The sequence below is a fragment of the Nematostella vectensis genome, chromosome 4, assembly GCF_932526225.1.
Source record: "Nematostella vectensis chromosome 4, jaNemVect1.1, whole genome shotgun sequence".
Taxonomy (NCBI): Eukaryota; Metazoa; Cnidaria; class Anthozoa; order Actiniaria; family Edwardsiidae; genus Nematostella; species Nematostella vectensis.
Window position 1 is genome coordinate 18,093,190 of NC_064037.1, and position 16,929 is coordinate 18,110,118.

General features: G+C 37.7%; 1 protein-coding gene across 1 annotated transcript in view; it reads left to right on the forward strand.

Annotated features, from left to right (window-relative positions):
* The window catches only part of LOC5501568, a 35,188-nt gene that overhangs the window by 2,343 nt on the left and 15,916 nt on the right, over positions 1-16,929 (forward strand). The window lies entirely within an intron of this gene.

Consider the following 16,929-nt stretch of genomic DNA (forward strand, 5'->3'; position numbering starts at 1 on the left):
AGATAGCAAAGTGCATCACACACAATAATACTGCAGTAGTAACACGCCAGATAGCAAATACAATAATACAGTAGTAACACGCCAGATAGCAAAGTGCATAACACACAATAATACAGTAGTAACACGCCAGATAGCAAACACAATAATACAGTAGTAACACGGCAGATAGCAAAGTGCATCGCACATAATAATACAGTAGTAACACGCCAGATAGCAAAGTGCATAACACACAATAATACAGTAGTAACACGCCAGATAGCAAACACAATAATACAGTAGTAACACGGCAGATAGCAAAGTGCATCACACACAATAATACAGTAGTAACATGCCAGATAGCAAACACAGTAATACAGTAGTAACACGCCAGATAGCAAAGTGCATCACACACAGTAATACAGTAGTAACACGCCAGATAGCAAACACAATAATACAGTAGTAACACGCCAGATAGCAAACACAGTAATACAGTAGTAACACGCCAAATAGCAAAGTGCATCTCACACAATAATACAGTAGTAACACGCCAGATAGCAAACACAATAATACAGTAGTAACACGCCAGATAGCAAACACAGTAATACAGTAGTAACACGCCAGATAGCAAACACAGTAATACAGTAGTAACACGCCAGATAGCAAACACAATAATACAGTAGTAACACGCCAGATAGCAAAGTGCATCACACACAATAATACAGTAGTAACACGCCAGATAGCAAACACAATAATACAGTAGTAACACGGCAGATAGCAAACACAATAATACAGTAGTAACACGCCAGATAGCAAAGTGCATCACACACAATAATACAGTAGTAACACGCCAGATAGCAAACACAATAATACAGTAGTAACACGCTATATAACAAACACAATAATACAGTAGTAACACGCCAGATAGCAAAGTGCATCATACACAATAATACAGTAGTAACACGCCAGATAGCAAACACAAAAATACAGCAGTAACACGCCAGATAGCAAATACAATAATACAGTAGTAACACACCAGATAGCAAACACAATAATACAGTAGTAACACGCCAGATAGCAAACACAATAATACAGTAGTAACACGCCAGATAGCAAAGTGCATCACACACAATAATACAGTAGTAACACGCCAGATAGCAAACACAATAATACAGTAGTAACACACCAGATAGCAAACACAATAATACAGTAGTAACACACCAGATAGCAAACACAATAATACAGTAGTAACACGCCAGATAGCAAAGTGCATCACACACAATAATACAGTAGTAACACGCCAGATAGCAAACACAATAATACAGTAGTAACACGCCAGATAGCAAACACAATAATACAGTAGTAACACGGCAGATAGCAAAGTGCATCACACACAATAATACAGTAGTAACACGCCAGATAGCAAACACAGTAATACAGTAGTAACACGCCAGATAGCAAAGTGCATCACACACAGTAATACAGTAGTAACACGCCAGATAGCAAACACAATAATACAGTAGTAACACGCCAGATAGCAAACACAGTAATACAGTAGTAACACGCCAAATAGCAAAGTGCATCTCACACAATAATACAGTAGTAACGCGCCAGATAGCAAACACAATAATACAGTAGTAACACGCCAGATAGCAAACACAGTAATACAGTAGTAACACGCCAGATAGCAAACACAGTAATACAGTAGTAACACGCCAGATAGCAAACACAATAATACAGTAGTAACACGCCAGATAGCAAAGTGCATCACACACAATAATACAGTAGTAACACGCCAGATAGCAAACATAATAATACAGTAGTAACACGGCAGATAGCAAACACAATAATACAGTAGTAACACGCCAGATAGCAAAGTGCATCACACACAATAATACAGTAGTAACACGCCAGATAGCAAACACAATAATACAGTAGTAACACGCTATATAACAAACACAATAATACAGTAGTAACACGCCAGATAGCAAAGTGCATCACACACAATAATACAGTAGTAACACGCCAGATAGCAAACACAAAAATACAGCAGTAACACGCCAGATAGCAAATACAATAATACAGTAGTAACACGCCAGATAGCAAACACAATAATACAGTAGTAACACGCCAGATAGCAAACACAATAATACAGTAGTAACACGCCAGATAGCAAAGTGCATCACACACAATAATACAGTAGTAACACGCCAGATAGCAAACACAATAATACAGTAGTAACACACCAGATAGCAAACACAATAATACAGTAGTAACACGGCAGATAGCAAACACAATAATACAGTAGTAACACGCCAGATAGCAAAGTGCATCACACACAATAATACAGTAGTAACACGCCAGATAGCAAACACAAAAATACAGCAGTAACACGCCAGATAGCAAACACAATAATACAGTAGTAACACGCCAGATAGCAAACACAATAATACAGTAGTAACACGCCAGATAGCAAACACAATAATACAGTAGTAACACGCCAGATAGCAAACACAATAATACAGTAGTAACAGGCCAGATAGCAAACACAATAATACAGTAGTAACACGCCAGATAGCAAAGTGCATCACACACAATAATACAGTAGTAACACGCCAGATAGCAAACACAATAATACAGTAGTAACACACCAGATAGCAAACACAATAATACAGTAGTAACACGCCAGATAGCAAAGTGCATCACACACAATAATACAGTAGTAACACGCCAGATAGCAAACACAATAATACAGTAGTAACACGCCAGATAGCAAACACAGTAATACAGTAGTAACACGCCAGATAGCAAAGTGCATCACACACAATAATACAGTAGTAACACGCCAGATAGCAAACACAATAATACAGTAGTAACACGCCAGATAGCAAAGTGCATCACACACAATAATACAGTAGTAACACGCCAGATAGCAAACACAATAATACAGTAGTAACACGCCAGATAGCAAAGTGCATCACACACAATAATACAGTAGTAACACGCCAGATAGCAAACACAATAATACAGTAGTAACACACCAGATAGCAAAGTGCATCACACACAATAATACAGTAGTAACACACCAGATAGCAAACACAATAATACAGTAGTAACACGCCAGATAGCAAACACAGTAATACAGTAGTAACACGCCAGATAGCAAAGTGCATCACACACAATAATACAGTAGTAACACGCCAGATAGCAAACACAATAATACAGTAGTAACACACCAGATAGCAAACACAATAATACAGTAGTAACACGCCAGATAGCAAAGTGCATCACACACAATAATACAGTAGTAACACGCCAGATAGCAAACACAATAATACAGTAGTAACACGTCAGATAGCAAAGTGCATCACACACAATAATACAGTAGTAACACGCCAGATAGCAAACACAATAATACAGTAGTAACACACCAGATAGCAAAGTGCATCACACACAATAATACAGTAGTAACACACCAGATAGCAAACACAATAATACAGTAGTAACACGCCAGATAGCAAACACAGTAATACAGTAGTAACACGCCAGATAGCAAAGTGCATCACACACAATAATACAGTAGTAACACGCCAGATAGCAAACACAATAATACAGTAGTAACACACCAGATAGCAAACACAATAATACAGTAGTAACACGCCAGATAGCAAAGTGCATCACACACAATAATACAGTGGTAACACGCCAGATAGCAAACACAATAATACAGTAGTAACACGCCAGATAGCAAACACAATAATACAGTAGTAACACGCCAAATAGCAAAGTGCATCACACACAATAATACAGTAGTAACACGCCAGATAGCAAATACAATAATACAGTAGTAACACGCCAGATAGCAAACACAATAATACAGTAGTAACACGCCAAATAGCAAAGTGCATCACACACAATAATACAGTAGTAACACGCCAGATAGCAAACACAATAATACAGTAGTAACACGCCAGATAGCAAAGTGCATCACACACAATAATACAGTAGTAACATGCCAGATAGCAAACACAATAATACAGTAGTAACACGCCAGATAGCAAACACAATAATACAGTAGTAACACACCAGATAGCAAACACAATAATACAGTAGTAACACACCAGATAGCAAACACAATAATACAGTAGTAACACACCAGATAGCAAACACAATAATACAGTAGTAACACGCCAGATAGCAAAGTGCATCACACACAATAATACTGCAGTAGTAACACGCCAGATAGCAAATACAATAATACAGTAGTAACACGCCAGATAGCAAAGTGCATAACACACAATAATACAGTAGTAACACGCCAGATAGCAAACACAGTAATACAGTAGTAACACACCAGATAGCAAACACAATAATACAGTAGTAACACGCCAGATAGCAAACACAGTAATACAGTAGTAACACGCCAGATAGCAAAGTGCATCACACATAATAATACAGTAGTAACACGCCAGATAGCAAACACAATAATACAGTAGTAACACACCAGATAGCAAACACAATAATACAGTAGTAACACGCCAGATAGCAAAGTGCATCACACACAATAATACAGTGGTAACACGCCAGATAGCAAACACAATAATACAGTAGTAACACGCCAGATAGCAAACACAATAATACAGTAGTAACACGCCAGATAGCAAACACAGTAATACAGTAGTAACACGCCAGATAGCAAACACAATAATACAGTAGTAACACGGCAGATAGCAAAGTGCATCACACACAATAATACAGTAGTAACACGCCAGATAGCAAACACAGTAATACAGTAGTAACACGCCAGATAGCAAAGTGCATCACACACAGTAATACAGTAGTAACACGCCAGATAGCAAACACAATAATACAGTAGTAACACGCCAGATAGCAAACACAGTAATACAGTAGTAACACGCCAAATAGCAAAGTGCATCTCACACAATAATACAGTAGTAACGCGCCAGATAGCAAACACAATAATACAGTAGTAACACGCCAGATAGCAAACACAGTAATACAGTAGTAACACGCCAGATAGCAAACACAGTAATACAGTAGTAACACGCCAGATAGCAAACACAATAATACAGTAGTAACACGCCAGATAGCAAAGTGCATCACACACAATAATACAGTAGTAACACGCCAGATAGCAAACATAATAATACAGTAGTAACACGGCAGATAGCAAACACAATAATACAGTAGTAACACGCCAGATAGCAAAGTGCATCACACACAATAATACAGTAGTAACACGCCAGATAGCAAACACAATAATACAGTAGTAACACGCTATATAACAAACACAATAATACAGTAGTAACACGCCAGATAGCAAAGTGCATCACACACAATAATACAGTAGTAACACGCCAGATAGCAAACACAAAAATACAGCAGTAACACGCCAGATAGCAAATACAATAATACAGTAGTAACACGCCAGATAGCAAACACAATAATACAGTAGTAACACGCCAGATAGCAAACACAATAATACAGTAGTAACACGCCAGATAGCAAAGTGCATCACACACAATAATACAGTAGTAACACGCCAGATAGCAAACACAATAATACAGTAGTAACACACCAGATAGCAAACACAATAATACAGTAGTAACACGGCAGATAGCAAACACAATAATACAGTAGTAACACGCCAGATAGCAAAGTGCATCACACACAATAATACAGTAGTAACACGCCAGATAGCAAACACAAAAATACAGCAGTAACACGCCAGATAGCAAACACAATAATACAGTAGTAACACGCCAGATAGCAAACACAATAATACAGTAGTAACACGCCAGATAGCAAACACAATAATACAGTAGTAACACGCCAGATAGCAAACACAATAATACAGTAGTAACAGGCCAGATAGCAAACACAATAATACAGTAGTAACACGCCAGATAGCAAAGTGCATCACACACAATAATACAGTAGTAACACGCCAGATAGCAAACACAATAATACAGTAGTAACACACCAGATAGCAAACACAATAATACAGTAGTAACACGCCAGATAGCAAAGTGCATCACACACAATAATACAGTAGTAACACGCCAGATAGCAAACACAATAATACAGTAGTAACACGCCAGATAGCAAACACAGTAATACAGTAGTAACACGCCAGATAGCAAAGTGCATCACACACAATAATACAGTAGTAACACGCCAGATAGCAAACACAATAATACAGTAGTAACACGCCAGATAGCAAAGTGCATCACACACAATAATACAGTAGTAACACGCCAGATAGCAAACACAATAATACAGTAGTAACACGCCAGATAGCAAAGTGCATCACACACAATAATACAGTAGTAACACGCCAGATAGCAAACACAATAATACAGTAGTAACACACCAGATAGCAAAGTGCATCACACACAATAATACAGTAGTAACACACCAGATAGCAAACACAATAATACAGTAGTAACACGCCAGATAGCAAACACAGTAATACAGTAGTAACACGCCAGATAGCAAAGTGCATCACACACAATAATACAGTAGTAACACGCCAGATAGCAAACACAATAATACAGTAGTAACACACCAGATAGCAAACACAATAATACAGTAGTAACACGCCAGATAGCAAAGTGCATCACACACAATAATACAGTAGTAACACGCCAGATAGCAAACACAATAATACAGTAGTAACACGTCAGATAGCAAAGTGCATCACACACAATAATACAGTAGTAACACGCCAGATAGCAAACACAATAATACAGTAGTAACACACCAGATAGCAAAGTGCATCACACACAATAATACAGTAGTAACACACCAGATAGCAAACACAATAATACAGTAGTAACACGCCAGATAGCAAACACAGTAATACAGTAGTAACACGCCAGATAGCAAAGTGCATCACACACAATAATACAGTAGTAACACGCCAGATAGCAAACACAATAATACAGTAGTAACACACCAGATAGCAAACACAATAATACAGTAGTAACACGCCAGATAGCAAAGTGCATCACACACAATAATACAGTGGTAACACGCCAGATAGCAAACACAATAATACAGTAGTAACACGCCAGATAGCAAACACAATAATACAGTAGTAACACGCCAAATAGCAAAGTGCATCACACACAATAATACAGTAGTAACACGCCAGATAGCAAATACAATAATACAGTAGTAACACGCCAGATAGCAAACACAATAATACAGTAGTAACACGCCAAATAGCAAAGTGCATCACACACAATAATACAGTAGTAACACGCCAGATAGCAAACACAATAATACAGTAGTAACACGCCAGATAGCAAAGTGCATCACACACAATAATACAGTAGTAACATGCCAGATAGCAAACACAATAATACAGTAGTAACACGCCAGATAGCAAACACAATAATACAGTAGTAACACACCAGATAGCAAACACAATAATACAGTAGTAACACACCAGATAGCAAACACAATAATACAGTAGTAACACACCAGATAGCAAACACAATAATACAGTAGTAACACGCCAGATAGCAAAGTGCATCACACACAATAATACTGCAGTAGTAACACGCCAGATAGCAAATACAATAATACAGTAGTAACACGCCAGATAGCAAAGTGCATAACACACAATAATACAGTAGTAACACGCCAGATAGCAAACACAGTAATACAGTAGTAACACACCAGATAGCAAACACAATAATACAGTAGTAACACGCCAGATAGCAAACACAGTAATACAGTAGTAACACGCCAGATAGCAAAGTGCATCACACATAATAATACAGTAGTAACACGCCAGATAGCAAACACAATAATACAGTAGTAACACACCAGATAGCAAACACAATAATACAGTAGTAACACGCCAGATAGCAAAGTGCATCACACACAATAATACAGTGGTAACACGCCAGATAGCAAACACAATAATACAGTAGTAACACGCCAGATAGCAAACACAATAATACAGTAGTAACACGCCAAATAGCAAAGTGCATCACACACAATAATACAGTAGTAACACGCCAGATAGCAAACACAATAATACAGTAGTAACACGCCAGATAGCAAACACAATAATACAGTAGTAACACGCCAAATAGCAAAGTGCATCACACACAATAATACAGTAGTAACACGCCAGATAGCAAACACAATAATACAGTAGTAACACGCCAGATAGCAAAGTGCATAACACACAATAATACAGTAGTAACACGCCAGATAGCAAACACAGTAATACAGTAGTAACACACCAGATAGCAAACACAATAATACAGTAGTAACACGCCAGATAGCAAACACAGTAATACAGTAGTAACACGCCAGATAGCAAAGTGCATCACACATAATAATACAGTAGTAACACGCCAGATAGCAAACACAATAATACAGTAGTAACACACCAGATAGCAAACACAATAATACAGTAGTAACACGCCAGATAGCAAAGTGCATCACACACAATAATACAGTGGTAACACGCCAGATAGCAAACACAATAATACAGTAGTAACACGCCAGATAGCAAACACAATAATACAGTAGTAACACGCCAAATACCAAAGTGCATCACACACAATAATACAGTAGTAACACGCCAGATAGCAAATACAATAATACAGTAGTAACACGCCAGATAGCAAACACAATAATACAGTAGTAACACGCCAAATAGCAAAGTGCATTACACACAATAATACAGTAGTAACACGCCAGATAGCAAACACAATAATACAGTAGTAACACGCCAGATAGCAAAGTGCATCACACACAATAATACAGTAGTAACATGCCAGATAGCAAACACAATAATACAGTAGTAACACGCCAGATAGCAAACACAATAATACAGTAGTAACACACCAGATAGCAAACACAATAATACAGTAGTAACACACCAGATAGCAAACACAATAATACAGTAGTAACACACCAGATAGCAAACACAATAATACAGTAGTAACACGCCAGATAGCAAAGTGCATCACACACAATAATACTGCAGTAGTAACACGCCAGATAGCAAATACAATAATACAGTAGTAACACGCCAGATAGCAAAGTGCATAACACACAATAATACAGTAGTAACACGCCAGATAGCAAACACAATAATACAGTAGTAACACGGCAGATAGCAAAGTGCATCGCACATAATAATACAGTAGTAACACGCCAGATAGCAAAGTGCATAACACACAATAATACAGTAGTAACACGCCAGATAGCAAACACAGTAATACAGTAGTAACACGCCAGATAGCAAAGTGCATCACACACAGTAATACAGTAGTAACACGCCAGATAGCAAACACAATAATACAGTAGTAACACGCCAGATAGCAAACACAGTAATACAGTAGTAACACGCCAAATAGCAAAGTGCATCTCATACAATAATACAGTAGTAACACGCCAGATAGCAAACACAATAATACAGTAGTAACACGCCAGATAGCAAACACAGTAATACAGTAGTAACACGCCAGATAGCAAACACAGTAATACAGTAGTAACACGCCAGATAGCAAACACAATAATACAGTAGTAACACGCCAGATAGCAAAGTGCATCACACACAATAATACAGTAGTAACACGCCAGATAGCAAACATAATAATACAGTAGTAACACGGCAGATAGCAAACACAATAATACAGTAGTAACACCCCAGATAGCAAAGTGCATCACACACAATAATACAGTAGTAACACGCCAGATAGCAAACACAATAATACAGTAGTAACACGCTATATAACAAACACAATAATACAGTAGTAAAACGCCAGATAGCAAAGTGCATCACACACAATAATACAGTAGTAACACGCCAGATAGCAAACACAAAAATACAGCAGTAACACGCCAGATAGCAAATACAATAATACAGTAGTAACACACCAGATAGCAAACACAATAATACAGTAGTAACATGCCAGATAGCAAACACAATAATACAGTAGTAACACGCCAGATAGCAAAGTGCATCACACACAATAATACAGTAGTAACACGCCAGATAGCAAACACAATAATACAGTAGTAACACACCAGATAGCAAACACAATAATACAGTAGTAACACACCAGATAGCAAACACAATAATACAGTAGTAACACGCCAGATAGCAAAGTGCATCACACACAATAATACAGTAGTAACACGCCAGATAGCAAACACAAAAATACAGCAGTAACACGCCAGATAGCAAACACAATAATACAATAGTAACACGCCAGATAGCAAACACAATAATACAGTAGTAACACGCCAGATAGCAAACACAATAATACAGTAGTAACACGCCAGATAGCAAAGTGCATTACACACAATAATACTGCAGTAGTAACACGCCAGATAGCAAACACAATAATACAGTAGTAACACGCCAAATAGCAAAGTGCATAACACACAATAATACAGTAGTAACACGCCAGATAGCAAACACAGTAATACAGTAGTAACACAACAGATAGCAAACACAATAATACAGTAGTAACACGCCAGATAGCAAACACAGTAATACAGTAGTAACACGCCAGATAGCAAAGTGCATCACACATAATAATACAGTAGTAACACGCCAGATAGCAAACACAATAATACAGCAGTAACACGCCAGATAGCAAATTTAATAATACAGTAGTAACACACCAGATAGCAAACACAATAATACAGTAGTAACACGCCAGATAGCAAACACAATAATACAGTAGTAACACGCCAGATAGCAAAGTGCATCACACACAATAATACAGTAGTAACACGCCAGATAGCAAACACAATAATACAGTAGTAACACACCAGATAGCAAACACAATAATACAGTAGTAACACACCAGATAGCAAACACAATAATACAGTAGTAACACGCCAGATAGCAAAGTGCATCACACACAATAATACAGTAGTAACACGCCAGATAGCAAACACAAAAATACAGCAGTAACACGCCAGATAGCAAACACAATAATACAGTAGTAACACGCCAGATAGCAAACACAATAATACAGTAGTAACACGCCAGATAGCAAACACAATAATACAGTAGTAACACGCCAGATAGCAAACACAATAATACAGTAGTAACAGGCCAGATAGCAAACACAATAATACAGTAGTAACACGCCAGATAGCAAAGTGCATCACACACAATAATACAGTAGTAACACGCCAGATAGCAAACACAATAATACAGTAGTAACACACCAGATAGCAAACACAATAATACAGTAGTAACACGCCAGATAGCAAAGTGCATCACACACAATAATACAGTAGTAACACGCCAGATAGCAAACACAATAATACAGTAGTAACACGCCAGATAGCAAACACAGTAATACAGTAGTAACACGCCAGATAGCAAAGTGCATCACACACAATAATACAGTAGTAACACGCCAGATAGCAAACACAATAATACAGTAGTAACACGCCAGATAGCAAAGTGCATCACACACAATAATACAGTAGTAACACGCCAGATAGCAAACACAATAATACAGTAGTAACACGCCAGATAGCAAAGTGCATCACACACAATAATACAGTAGTAACACGCCAGATAGCAAACACAATAATACAGTAGTAACACACCAGATAGCAAAGTGCATCACACACAATAATACAGTAGTAACACACCAGATAGCAAACACAATAATACAGTAGTAACACGCCAGATAGCAAACACAGTAATACAGTAGTAACACGCCAGATAGCAAAGTGCATCACACACAATAATACAGTAGTAACACGCCAGATAGCAAACACAATAATACAGTAGTAACACACCAGATAGCAAACACAATAATACAGTAGTAACACGCCAGATAGCAAAGTGCATCACACACAATAATACAGTAGTAACACGCCAGATAGCAAACACAATAATACAGTAGTAACACGCCAGATAGCAAAGTGCATCACACACAATAATACAGTAGTAACACGCCAGATAGCAAACACAATAATACAGTAGTAACACACCAGATAGCAAAGTGCATCACACACAATAATACAGTAGTAACACACCAGATAGCAAACACAATAATACAGTAGTAACACGCCAGATAGCAAACACAGTAATACAGTAGTAACACGCCAGATAGCAAAGTGCATCACACACAATAATACAGTAGTAACACGCCAGATAGCAAACACAATAATACAGTAGTAACACACCAGATAGCAAACACAATAATACAGTAGTAACACGCCAGATAGCAAAGTGCATCACACACAATAATACAGTGGTAACACGCCAGATAGCAAACACAATAATACAGTAGTAACACGCCAGATAGCAAACACAATAATACAGTAGTAACACGCCAAATAGCAAAGTGCATCACACACAATAATACAGTAGTAACACGCCAGATAGCAAATACAATAATACAGTAGTAACACGCCAGATAGCAAACACAATAATACAGTAGTAACACGCCAAATAGCAAAGTGCATCACACACAATAATACAGTAGTAACACGCCAGATAGCAAACACAATAATACAGTAGTAACACGCCAGATAGCAAAGTGCATCACACACAATAATACAGTAGTAACATGCCAGATAGCAAACACAATAATACAGTAGTAACACGCCAGATAGCAAACACAATAATACAGTAGTAACACACCAGATAGCAAACACAATAATACAGTAGTAACACACCAGATAGCAAACACAATAATACAGTAGTAACACACCAGATAGCAAACACAATAATACAGTAGTAACACGCCAGATAGCAAAGTGCATCACACACAATAATACTGCAGTAGTAACACGCCAGATAGCAAATACAATAATACAGTAGTAACACGCCAGATAGCAAAGTGCATAACACACAATAATACAGTAGTAACACGCCAGATAGCAAACACAGTAATACAGTAGTAACACACCAGATAGCAAACACAATAATACAGTAGTAACACGCCAGATAGCAAACACAGTAATACAGTAGTAACACGCCAGATAGCAAAGTGCATCACACATAATAATACAGTAGTAACACGCCAGATAGCAAACACAATAATACAGTAGTAACACGCCAGATAGCAAAGTGCATCACACACAATAATACAGTAGTAACACGCCAGATAGCAAACATAATAATACAGTAGTAACACGGCAGATAGCAAACACAATAATACAGTAGTAACACGCCAGATAGCAAAGTGCATCACACACAATAATACAGTAGTAACACGCCAGATAGCAAACACAATAATACAGTAGTAACACGCTATATAACAAACACAATAATACAGTAGTAACACGCCAGATAGCAAAGTGCATCACACACAATAATACAGTAGTAACACGCCAGATAGCAAACACAATAATACAGTAGTAACACACCAGATAGCAAACACAATAATACAGTAGTAACACACCAGATAGCAAACACAATAATACAGTAGTAACACGCCAGATAGCAAAGTGCATCACACACAATAATACAGTAGTAACACGCCAGATAGCAAACACAAAAATACAGCAGTAACACGCCAGATAGCAAACACAATAATACAGTAGTAACACGCCAGATAGCAAACACAATAATACAGTAGTAACACGCCAGATAGCAAACACAATAATACAGTAGTAACACGCCAGATAGCAAACACAATAATACAGTAGTAACAGGCCAGATAGCAAACACAATAATACAGTAGTAACACGCCAGATAGCAAAGTGCATCACACACAATAATACAGTAGTAACACGCCAGATAGCAAACACAATAATACAGTAGTAACACACCAGATAGCAAACACAATAATACAGTAGTAACACGCCAGATAGCAAAGTGCATCACACACAATAATACAGTAGTAACACGCCAGATAGCAAACACAATAATACAGTAGTAACACGCCAGATAGCAAACACAGTAATACAGTAGTAACACGCCAGATAGCAAAGTGCATCACACACAATAATACAGTAGTAACACGCCAGATAGCAAACACAATAATACAGTAGTAACACGCCAGATAGCAAAGTGCATCACACACAATAATACAGTAGTAACACGCCAGATAGCAAACACAATAATACAGTAGTAACACGCCAGATAGCAAAGTGCATCACACACAATAATACAGTAGTAACACGCCAGATAGCAAACACAATAATACAGTAGTAACACACCAGATAGCAAAGTGCATCACACACAATAATACAGTAGTAACACACCAGATAGCAAACACAATAATACAGTAGTAACACGCCAGATAGCAAACACAGTAATACAGTAGTAACACGCCAGATAGCAAAGTGCATCACACACAATAATACAGTAGTAACACGCCAGATAGCAAACACAATAATACAGTAGTAACACACCAGATAGCAAACACAATAATACAGTAGTAACACGCCAGATAGCAAAGTGCATCACACACAATAATACAGTAGTAACACGCCAGATAGCAAACACAATAATACAGTAGTAACACGCCAGATAGCAAAGTGCATCACACACAATAATACAGTAGTAACACGCCAGATAGCAAACACAATAATACAGTAGTAACACACCAGATAGCAAAGTGCATCACACACAATAATACAGTAGTAACACACCAGATAGCAAACACAATAATACAGTAGTAACACGCCAGATAGCAAACACAGTAATACAGTAGTAACACGCCAGATAGCAAAGTGCATCACACACAATAATACAGTAGTAACACGCCAGATAGCAAACACAATAATACAGTAGTAACACACCAGATAGCAAACACAATAATACAGTAGTAACACGCCAGATAGCAAAGTGCATCACACACAATAATACAGTGGTAACACGCCAGATAGCAAACACAATAATACAGTAGTAACACGCCAGATAGCAAACACAATAATACAGTAGTAACACGCCAAATAGCAAAGTGCATCACACACAATAATACAGTAGTAACACGCCAGATAGCAAACACAATAATACAGTAGTAACACGCTATATAACAAACACAATAATACAGTAGTAACACGCCAGATAGCAAAGTGCATCACACACAATAATACAGTAGTAACACGCCAGATAGCAAACACAATAATACAGTAGTAACACGCTATATAACAAACACAATAATACAGTAGTAACACGCCAGATAGCAAAGTGCATCATACACAATAATACAGTAGTAACACGCCAGATAGCAAACACAAAAATACAGCAGTAACACGCCAGATAGCAAACACAATAATACAGTAGTAACACGCCAGATAGCAAACACAATAATACAGTAGTAACACACCAGATAGCAAACACAATAATACAGTAGTAACACACCAGATAGCAAACACAATAATACAGTAGTAACACGCCAGATAGCAAAGTGCATCACACACAATAATACAGTAGTAACACGCCAGATAGCAAACACAAAAATACAGCAGTAACACGCCAGATAGCAAACACAATAATACAGTAGTAACACGCCAGATAGCAAACACAATAATACAGTAGTAACACGCCAGATAGCAAACACAATAATACAGTAGTAACACGCCAGATAGCAAACACAATAATACAGTAGTAACAGGCCAGATAGCAAACACAATAATACAGTAGTAACACGCCAGATAGCAAAGTGCATCACACACAATAATACAGTAGTAACACGCCAGATAGCAAACACAATAATACAGTAGTAACACACCAGATAGCAAACACAATAATACAGTAGTAACACGCCAGATAGCAAAGTGCATCACACACAATAATACAGTAGTAACACGCCAGATAGCAAACACAATAATACAGTAGTAACACGCCAGATAGCAAACACAGTAATACAGTAGTAACACGCCAGATAGCAAAGTGCATCACACACAATAATACAGTAGTAACACGCCAGATAGCAAACACAATAATACAGTAGTAACACGCCAGATAGCAAAGTGCATCACACACAATAATACAGTAGTAACACGCCAGATAGCAAACACAATAATACAGTAGTAACACGCCAGATAGCAAAGTGCATCACACACAATAATACAGTAGTAACACGCCAGATAGCAAACACAATAATACAGTAGTAACACACCAGATAGCAAAGTGCATCACACACAATAATACAGTAGTAACACACCAGATAGCAAACACAATAATACAGTAGTAACACGCCAGATAGCAAACACAGTAATACAGTAGTAACACGCCAGATAGCAAAGTGCATCACACACAATAATACAGTAGTAACACGCCAGATAGCAAACACAATAATACAGTAGTAACACACCAGATAGCAAACACAATAATACAGTAGTAACACGCCAGATAGCAAAGTGCATCACACACAATAATACAGTAGTAACACGCCAGATAGCAAACACAATAATACAGTAGTAACACGCCAGATAGCAAAGTGCATCACACACAATAATACAGTAGTAACACGCCAGATAGCAAACACAATAATACAGTAGTAACACACCAGATAGCAAAGTGCATCACACACAATAATACAGTAGTAACACACCAGATAGCAAACACAATAATACAGTAGTAACACGCCAGATAGCAAACACAGTAATACAGTAGTAACACGCCAGATAGCAAAGTGCATCACACACAATAATACAGTAGTAACACGCCAGATAGCAAACACAATAATACAGTAGTAACACACCAGATAGCAAACACAATAATACAGTAGTAACACGCCAGATAGCAAAGTGCATCACACACAATAATACAGTGGTAACACGCCAGATAGCAAACACAATAATACAGTAGTAACACGCCAGATAGCAAACACAATAATACAGTAGTAACACGCCAAATAGCAAAGTGCATCACACACAATAATACAGTAGTAACACGCCAGATAGCAAATACAATAATACAGTAGTAACACGCCAGATAGCAAACACAATAATACAGTAGTAACA